This window comes from Balaenoptera borealis (assembly GCF_965194805.1).
Source record: "Balaenoptera borealis genome assembly, chromosome: 11".
NCBI lineage: Eukaryota > Metazoa > Chordata > Mammalia > Artiodactyla > Balaenopteridae > Balaenoptera > Balaenoptera borealis.
Window position 1 is genome coordinate 30,073,576 of NC_138868.1, and position 9,614 is coordinate 30,083,189.

The 9,614-nt window shown below is 35.1% G+C and overlaps 1 long non-coding RNA gene across 6 annotated transcripts in view; it reads right to left on the reverse strand.

Moving 5' to 3' along the window:
• LOC309606576 overlaps positions 1-7,139 on the reverse strand; it is a 494,104-nt gene extending 486,965 nt beyond the window's left edge. For 5 of the 6 annotated variants that reach the window (XR_014231935.1, XR_014231936.1, XR_014231937.1 and 2 more), the window contains exon 1: positions 5,929-7,139. This is a non-coding gene — a long non-coding RNA (uncharacterized lncRNA). The remainder of the gene's footprint in view (positions 1-5,928) is intronic. The other variant, XR_014231939.1, reaches the window with a different exon arrangement.
• Between the last annotated feature and the right edge of the window lie 2,475 nt (positions 7,140-9,614).

A 9,614-nucleotide genomic window follows, 5' to 3' on the forward strand; every position in this document is an offset into this window, starting at 1 on the left:
CAACAACAGCAAAAGTAGAGCAACTTTAAGCTGTATTTCTGCAAGTTCTTCTTTCTCTTTTACTTAGCCTTGATTAATATTTTAAAGGAGAAGGGAAAGAGAGGAGAAGGAAGAAGTTGGAGGGGAAGAAGTGGACATTTGTTGGGTGTGTTCATAATAGGTCCTTAGTTATTTCTGTTTTACGTGTACTACTGTCTTATATAATAATCACAATTCAATGAGATTAAATTAATTATTATCATCTGCAATTTAGTGACAAAGAACTAGGGATGTTATGATAGAATATGAGGGTAAAAAGCACAGATTGTATTGAGAACGACTGAGTTTGAATTCTGGCTCTGCCACTTATTTACTTTGTGATTACTGGCAAATTACTTAACCTCTTTGTGTCTTAATCACCTTTTCTATTAAATAGGAATAATGGTAGTAGTTATTTCAAATGGTCATGATTAAGGATTAAATAATTTATTATACATAAAGAACTTAGAATAGCAAGTGGTTTATAGTTAGTTCTCAATATGAGAACTATGAGGAGCTACCTCAATATGAGGTAGCTCCAAAAGCATGCAAATATTTAAAAACAAGTAATAACAGCTAGTAAGTGGCTAAACTTTACTTGGACACTGGTATACCTACTTCCAAAAGTAGAGCCCTTTAACACTCTTCAATTGAAACACAGGTATCACCAATTCTATAGTTTTAATGACTATTCATTGGTTTTTAATGTCAGAAAGGAACTTTAAAAGATAATTGTTGCCCAAAGTATGTAAGAAGATAGAAGAAACCAAATGAGTTTGAGTGTTCTGTTGTTTGAGTGTCCTGGCCCAAATGAATTATGTTCCATAGCGGTAAATTTGGAAATGAAACATTTCAAAGCCATGATTAGAGATCTATAAGAACAAAAAGATTGGAGTTAGGAAAATCTTTCCCTAGTTTTTAATAATAGTGAATATTAAAAACTACATTATCAGTTAAGTCAACATTGAGCCCTGGAAAACCCCTGGATAGCACCATCAAAAAACATGTAGGTTTCAATATGGATTCTATATAAAACACAAACATGAACATGGGCAAGTCCTTTAACAAATCTATGCTTCATTTCTCAGAACTAAAAAAAAAAAACAAAACACAAATGAAGGAGGTATAGCAGAAGGGTCCAATGAATGCCAGCTCTTAGATTCCAAGATGTAATGCCTCAAGGCTTGTAAAGTTGCTAAGTGCTCTATTTGTCAAGAACAGAAAAAAGAAATATTGGTTCTATCAGTGTCAATAAATGTGTTAAACAACATTTAGTTTGATCCTTTGAATTTTAAAAATAAATACATAGATAAGACTTCCAAATGAAATATAAATAGGCATGGAATTAACCGTAAATATGATGGTCAAATTTTATCTAACATTTAAATTCAAATGCTGTCCGTTCAAAGGAGTCTAAAAGGGAAGTACCACTTTTAGTCCTTGCAAATGTTATTTGAGCATTCGTGGTTTAATTTGATACACCCTGATTTCACTGCATAGATCATTATAGTAAATGCAGCATATCACATGTGCTTATTAACTAGATGTTATCTGTTAGAAGATGACAACCTATACATTTTGGAACTATGAAATTAAGATTCACTGAAGACAAATTAGAGTAATTAATCACATTATCATGTGTCACTCAGATAGGCAAGAATAAGACAGCAATGAAAGGAAAGATGGAATCCAGTTACAAATTTGTAATTTAGGTGAAAATCTGATACCGGCTGAGCAACATTCAGATTTCAAACATGACTCAGCATCACTTTATTCCCTTAATTGAACAGTATTATCATAAAGTTTTAATTAGCAGGCAAAGGTAGTTTTGAGGAAAATACATTGCTGCTAGCAGTTTGGTTGTCTTTACATCTAAAATACGTTAGCTCAGGGAACATAATCATTTCTGCCCTTCATAAACCTAGTAAAAATATCTAGTAAACTGCCAAACCTTACCTCATTTTTTCATCTTTTCTTCAGTGACTTTTCAAGATTATTTTATTTTCACCCACCAAGCATGTGCCTAGGATGCTGCAACCAACTGATCACGCACGGTGCTTTCTCAATAGAATAATCAGTCCATAAATACTTCTGAACCCTTCACCTCCCTCATACATCATTAAGGCCACTGCCAGATTGATACTAGAAAAAGCCATTTATCCCTCCTTTGATTTTATAACATCGTATGGAATGTGTAATTTGTTATCCATAGTGCAGTAATATGAGTCTTCGTGGAGGTATCTACAAAGAATTTTCTTTATTGGAATTAAACTCTCTGAAACTGGGACTTTTTTATCTTAAATATCCTTACAAACTCTACTGCAACGTACTGAGGATATTCAAAGAATACTTAATAAGTAAACATGGCATGATACATCCGCCCTGTTGCCAAAGAATTCCAGTCATGAAATTAAGATTAGACCTATGGAACAATCAGAAGACAAAAATAGTAACTCAGAGCATCAATTTGTGGTATCAAGAATACATTTTGAGAGTTCAATAAAGGAAACCCTCATAATGATATATTATTTGACCCTCGATGGATTAGTAGGATGTGGATGAAAAAAACAGGAAGATATAAGCAACAGAGAAATCAGCACACTGTGTTTCTCCTTATTGGTGCATTAAGTTTTTACTGGGGAACAGTGAAAAGCATCATTTGATAAGGCAAGTGAGTTTACTTTATGGAGGACCTTGATATTCAAAATTATTACATTATGAGAGAGGTATAAAAGTAACTGGCTAGTTCTCCATGACAGAGCCACTCTCAATTTCCCACTAAACTATATCTAAAGACAGTAAAAATAAAAGCAAAATCTCATAGCAAGACTACTGCTTATTCAACTCCTGTCAAAATCTAGGAAAATTTCTATAAATTACAAAAATGAAAAATTTTACTGGAAGGGCAATCAATAGTACACTAAACCTGCAAAAAGTAGGCAAGCATATCTTTTGTCTTTCTCTACCTTCTTCTCCAGTGGCTCAAAAAAACAAAATGTGTATCCAGAAAAGTCACCATATCCCATCTATCACAGTATATTACTTTTTACATTCAGATGGAGATTTCAAATACGAGAAAGGTACTGAAAGGTATTTTTTTGGAACATGACACCCTGGGAGGTGTGAAACCTACAAATAAAGGAGTATATAGGGAAATAAAGAAAGAGAAGCACTAAGAAGTGTTACATACTTAGGATTCTAGTCTCTTTTTCATATGCACCACCTCCTTCAAAGTTCTAGAGAACCAAACTGTGAAGCAAGAAAAAAGCAGAAGTGGGCTAGTACTGCACAAGAAGTTCCCATCCAACTGTATCTGTTGGAAAGAGAGTCACCCATCACTGGAATGGAAAGGTATACCAATAAAAATGTCTATACTTGGATGCCAGCCCAAATTTGATCTAGATAGATCTACCATTGTGAGACAAAAAGCCATGACCTTTTGAAACAACATCAGAAAGTCATGAAAATAGAAGATGTTGAGAACGAAATGCAATGGAATAAGATAAAAAGAGAGCTGGAATTGATAAGGAAAATAATGAGGAAATTAAAAATCAAATAATTGAATTAATATATACAGAATTAGTAAAAGCAGGATATAAAAAATAAAATTGAATAAAATCCAACATCAAAATAATAAACAGAATACCTAGATAAGAATAAAAGTCAGAATTTTTTTCAGATCCTTTTGAAATATTATATGAAAAAAAATGAAGCTACATAGCTCTATTTCAAAATGGAGTTTTGAAAGACATAAATGTGAAACTCAGTCAATTTGACTTAAATAAATGTAAAGACAAGACTAAGACACTATCAAGGAAACAAGGACTAAGAAGATATACCCATTTACCCTTCCCGAAGAGAGACTTGAGATGGCCCAGAGAGTAATCAAAATTAAGTATCTCAAAATAGAAATTTTTGAATTGAAGAGAATAGAAGTGAGCAGTAAAAATAAATACCTGAGTTGATGCTGTTTTTAATTTAAATGAAATACCAAATTCAAATATGACAAAATTAAGATTGGAAGGGAACATTTGTAATTTAAAAAATCAATTACAATAATATGAGGATACAAACTAATGTTATATTTTTAAAGATGAGATGTGGACAAAACAAAGTTTTATTAAACCCCTTGCTTTCTGTAGAGAAGAAAGAAAAGAGAACATTACCCTTGTGACTTTAATGATTAGGAAACAATTTGAAAGCTAAGGAAACCACTTATATATTTAAAACCATAAAATATGCTTTACAAAACACTGAAAATATTGAACAATATTTTAAAATATATAATGTTAAAATATATATAGTTATTATTATTTTAATACAAATGGTTTAAACTCCTCTCTTAAAAGGACAAGATTTTAATTAGGTCAAAAAATAAATAATCTTATGAGGCACAGCTAAACAATATCATACAGAAAGGTTAAAATAAAAGAATGAATAAATATGTTTTAGGCAAAAATAAAGTAAAGCAGCAGTTGAAATATATACATTAAATAAGTAGAATCTAAGGCAAAGTCCTTAGAATCTAAGGCAAAAAGCAAACTGAAAAATTTTTACATGGATCAAATCTATTTTTAAACATAAGTTGATACATTCATGGACTTTCACAAGGTTAAAAAAAAGCCCATAACATTGAAATATGTACATCAAAAATAGCTTGAAATGAAAGGAGATAATAATAACTCAATATCTGAGAGAATTTAACAAAATTCTTTCATACATTACCAAAGAAAATATCTGAAAAGATAAATAAGGGCACAGGTAATTTAAATGATAAAATAACAATGTCAAATTAACGCATATATATTGAATTTTGTACCAAGATGGCAGAATAGGAAGCCTCAGATCCTCCTTTCCCTAAGGAGAAACCTACTCAACAGTTAATACATGGACAAATACCTTTGTGAGATATTCATAAACCAGTTCAGCTAAACCAGTGGAATCCAAAAAACCAAAACAAATGAACAAACATAACCAAACAGAAACAGAGTTATAGATACAGAGAACAAACAAGTGTTTGCTAGAGGGGTGGGGGGAGGAAAGCAATAGGTGAGTAAGATTAAGAGGTACAAACTTCCAGCTGCAAAACAAATGAGTCACAGGTATGAAATGTACAGTGTGGGAATACAGTCAACAACTATATAATATCTTTGTATAGTGACATACGGTAACGTAACGAGACATTGTGGTTATCAGTTTGAAATGTATAGAAACATTGACTCACTATGTTGTGTAAAAGGAACTAACATAGCATTGTACATTAATTATACCTCAAAAACAAATAAACTCACAGAAAAAGAGATCAGATTTGGGGTTACCAGGGTCAGGGGGTTGGGGGGAAGGGAAATTGGAAGAAGGCAGTCAAAAGGTACAAACTTCTAATTAATAAGATAAATAAGTATTAGGGATGTAACGTACAACACGATGAATTTATTAACACTGCTCTACGTTATATACGAAAGTTGTTACGACGGTAAATCCTGAGTTCTCATCACAAGAAAAAAGTTTTTTTCTATTTCTTTAATTTTATATATAAATATGAGATGATATTCACTAAATTTATTGCGACAATCACTTTATGATATATGTAAATCAAATCATTATGCTGTATACCTTAAACTTATACAGTGCCGTATGCCAATTATATCTCAAAAACTGAAAGAAAATACAAAATGCACACACACACACACACACACACACACACACACGACAGGATGTCAACAAGATGGCAGAATAGGAAGCCCCAGACCCTCTTTTACCTAAGGAGACATCTGTTCAACAGCAATACATGAACAAATCCCCTTTGTGAGATATCCATAAACCAGTTAAGAGGTTCCCACCGCCTAGTTGTGTGGAAAGGCAAAACTAGCTGTATCTAAGCTGGTAGGAAAATTCATGGCACTCACTCACCGAGTCCTCCCCTTGGCGCTCTGCGGCATAATCAGGAGAAAACTCCGAGTTCCTGGCTTCTCCCTGGGGAGGAAAAGAAAAGACTGAAATATTCATGCAACATTCAGACTTTTGGCGAAAGTACCCAAGGGGCTGATTTCTGTCTTGCCTGAATCTAAGCACTAACTGGAAAAGGTGTCAAGTTGCGAGCTGCTGAGAACAAAGGCGACAATTTAGCACCTATTCACTCGCCATAGCCCCTCCCCCCCCGGCTCAGCACAGAAGGAGCAGGAAGAAATCCCCAACTCCTGGCTTCTCCCTGAGGAGGGAGAGTCGGAACATGCAGCCAATGTTCTAGCTTTTTCCTGAGGGCTGCCCAAGAGACTGGTTTCTGTTTTGCCTATCTCAAGGCCCTAATGGAACCCAGAATATTCTAGGTGCCTGGGTGCCACAGAGAACAAAAAGAGCCGGGAGCCTCCCTGCTGTTCCTGAGGACTAGCGGTATAGCAGGCAGAGAGGACACAACTTGGAGGCCTCTCCCTGGGGGGAAAGTGAAGAGTAGAGCTGGCACCCAATGTTCCTAACTTCAAAACATATTACAAAACTATTGAAAAAAAAAAAAAAAAAATATATATATATATATATATATATATATATATATATATGGCCCCGACATAAAAACAGATCTATAGATCATGGCACAGCATAGAGAGCCCAGAAATGTGAACAAAGGACATGAGCCCGAAGTCACGAAGCACACCCTGCAGACTCTATGCCCTGCGGCTTCCTGGGAAATTCCACACTCCACTCACCTGGACCAGGCCCCCAGCTCCTGCCGCGGGCGTCCTGACGGTGTTCAAAGAAGAAAATAGCTCCTGATGGAGGAGACTGAGTGGAGGAGGCAGCTACCCCAGGCTGCTGCCAGATGGGCTGGTTCAGAAACAGAGTAAGGCCCTGAAGCTGCCCTTAAAGGCAAATGTTTGAGGGACACGCACAGTTGGCCTTCTGGCACGAATTTTAGATACCTGCAAGCTCCCAGCAAAAACTGCTTGACTTGAGGATAGTGGAAAGGCTTGTCGAGTTGCTGTAGCCTTGACCTTGACAGACTTAGCATGGGAGCCCTAGGTGGCCGGGCCAGAAGCGCCCGCGCTACGCCAGGCGCTTTGGTTCCGTTCCTGAGGAGCTGGAGATTTGCTGCCCGCGCATGCGCAATTCACTCCCTCACTCTGGCGTCTGCGGCCCTGCCCGTTCTGGGTGTTCGAGACGCACATTTTGCACAGCTGGTCCGGCCTCTGGGGCCCGGAGCTACTGCCCTGTGCCTCTGATTGGGAAGGGGGGGAGGGGGTGGGCAGCAGCACTCGGGACTGTGTGATAGGTGATGTGAGCTAAACTCCTTATACAGGAGTCTGGGAGGAGGAGGGGCCTTAGCACTCCTGCCCCCAGGTGTTTCTCATCCCAGGACTCCCCTGCCTGCCCACAGATCTTTTTAAAAAGCAGCGAAATTTGGACAAGAGTGCAAACACTTCCCAATGGGGAAAGGATAGTCTCTTTAAAAAATCGTGTTGGGAAAACTAAATATTTGTATGCCAAAAATGGAATTGGACCCTTCTCTTACACCATACACAAAAATACACTCAAAATGAATTAAAGACTTAAATGTAAGACCTGAAACCATAAAACTCTTAGAAGAAAACACAAGGAAAAAACTTTATAACATTGGTCTTAGAAATGAATTCTTGAATATGACACAAAAAACATGGGCAAGAAAAGCAAAAATAGACAAGTGGGACCACATCAAACTAAAAAGCTTCTACATAGCAAAGGAAATAAGAGTAAAAAGTCAATTCACAGAATGAAAGAAAATAATTGCAAACCATATATTTTATAAGGGGTTAATTTCCAAATATATAAGGAACTCTTACACCTTATTAGCGTAAATAAATAAATAAATAAATGGATTAAAAAATGAGCAAATGACTTGAATTGACATTTCACCAAAGAAGACATAAGAATGGCAAACAAGTATATGAAAAGGTGCTCAACATCACTAATCATCAGGGAAATGTAAATCAAAGCAATGAAATATCACCTCACAGATGTTAGAAGGGCTATTATCAAAAAAAAAGAAGGAAGTAAGTGTTGGTGATGATGTGGTGAAATTGGAACTCCTGTGCAATGTTAGTAGGAATGAAAAATGATGCAGCCACTATGGAAAATAGTGTGGAGTTTCCTCAAATTAAAAATAGGACTACCATATGACCCAGCCATCTCAATTTTGGGTATTTATCCAAACATATTGAAAACAGAACTTGAAATGATATTTGCACTCCTATGTTCATTGTAGTATTATTCACAATAGTAAAGAGGTAGAAACAACATAAATGTCCATCAACGGGTGGATAGATAAAGAGAATGTAATTTTCATTTATTCAGCCCTAAAAAAGACGGAACTCCTGACACATGCTACAACATGGATGAACCCTGAAGACATGCTAAGTAAAACAGGCCAGTCACAGAAGGACAAATTCTACATGATTTCACTTGTATGAGATATCTAAAAGTAGTCACACTCATAGAATAAAAAAGTAGAAAGGTAGTCACCAGGGACTTTGAGGAGGGGGGAAATGGGAGTTGCTGGTCAATAGACATAGAGTTTCAGTCATGCAAGAGGAAAAAGTTCTAGAGATCTACTGTAAAACAATTTGCATATAGTTAACAATGCTGTACTGTATACTTACAAATTTGAGTTGATTTCATGTTATGTGTTTTTTACTACAATAAAATATACATATATGAATATATGTATCACATTTATTTTTGGAAAATTTACAGAATAAAATAGGTCTCAAATAAATTTTAACTGATCACCTAAATCACAAATTTTACAGAATAATTTATCTGGCCATGTCATTATAAAACCAAAAATTTTAAATAAAAGTCTAAAAAGGGAAAACTTTAAAGTATGCTATCCTGGATAAATATTGCTGTAAAAGCATAAAGAAAACACAACTAAAAACTAAGGTGTATTTAATAATGTAAAGGAAAATTATATATATATATTTTAAATCTTATATATGGGAAAAACTTCACTATTCAGCAAATTCCTACCCTTCAACTTCTCACATTACAGAAAGTTATGAGGACAATAAAGTCTAGTTAAGAAAATAAGGAGAACAGAAATTTGTTGAAGAAAAAAGTTGTAAAAACAATAATTTAAAGGTTTTATCTCAAATATTATAAAAATATGTAAATCAAACATATCTAATAACTACAAAATAAAAATTTAAATAGCCAAGATATAACAACAGATGTGGGATTTTTCTTAATTTACAAAGAATTACTGTAAACCACTCTTGTTCTCTCATCTTCAGAGCCTGTATAGTATATCATGGAGGAGTTATGAGCAGCCAGGCCCAGAGGCTAGTAGAAGAGACCCAGATGTATGAAGATCCTTTGGGAATTCCCAGAAATATTCAGGAAGGACTTGGAAGGATCACAGTTGTGAATAAATTGCAACATGGAGCCAAGGTGATTTGAGAAATGGTTCTTTGGTGGCTTTGTTCATAAACATTGATTGATTTGGTTGATAACACTGAAATTAATTTGAGCATGGGGGCATATCTCATTCAAGATGAAATTCTGAAAATAAAATGCAATTTTTTCTAATATAAAGGATATTTCAATATAATTCTCTCTATATTTTTCCA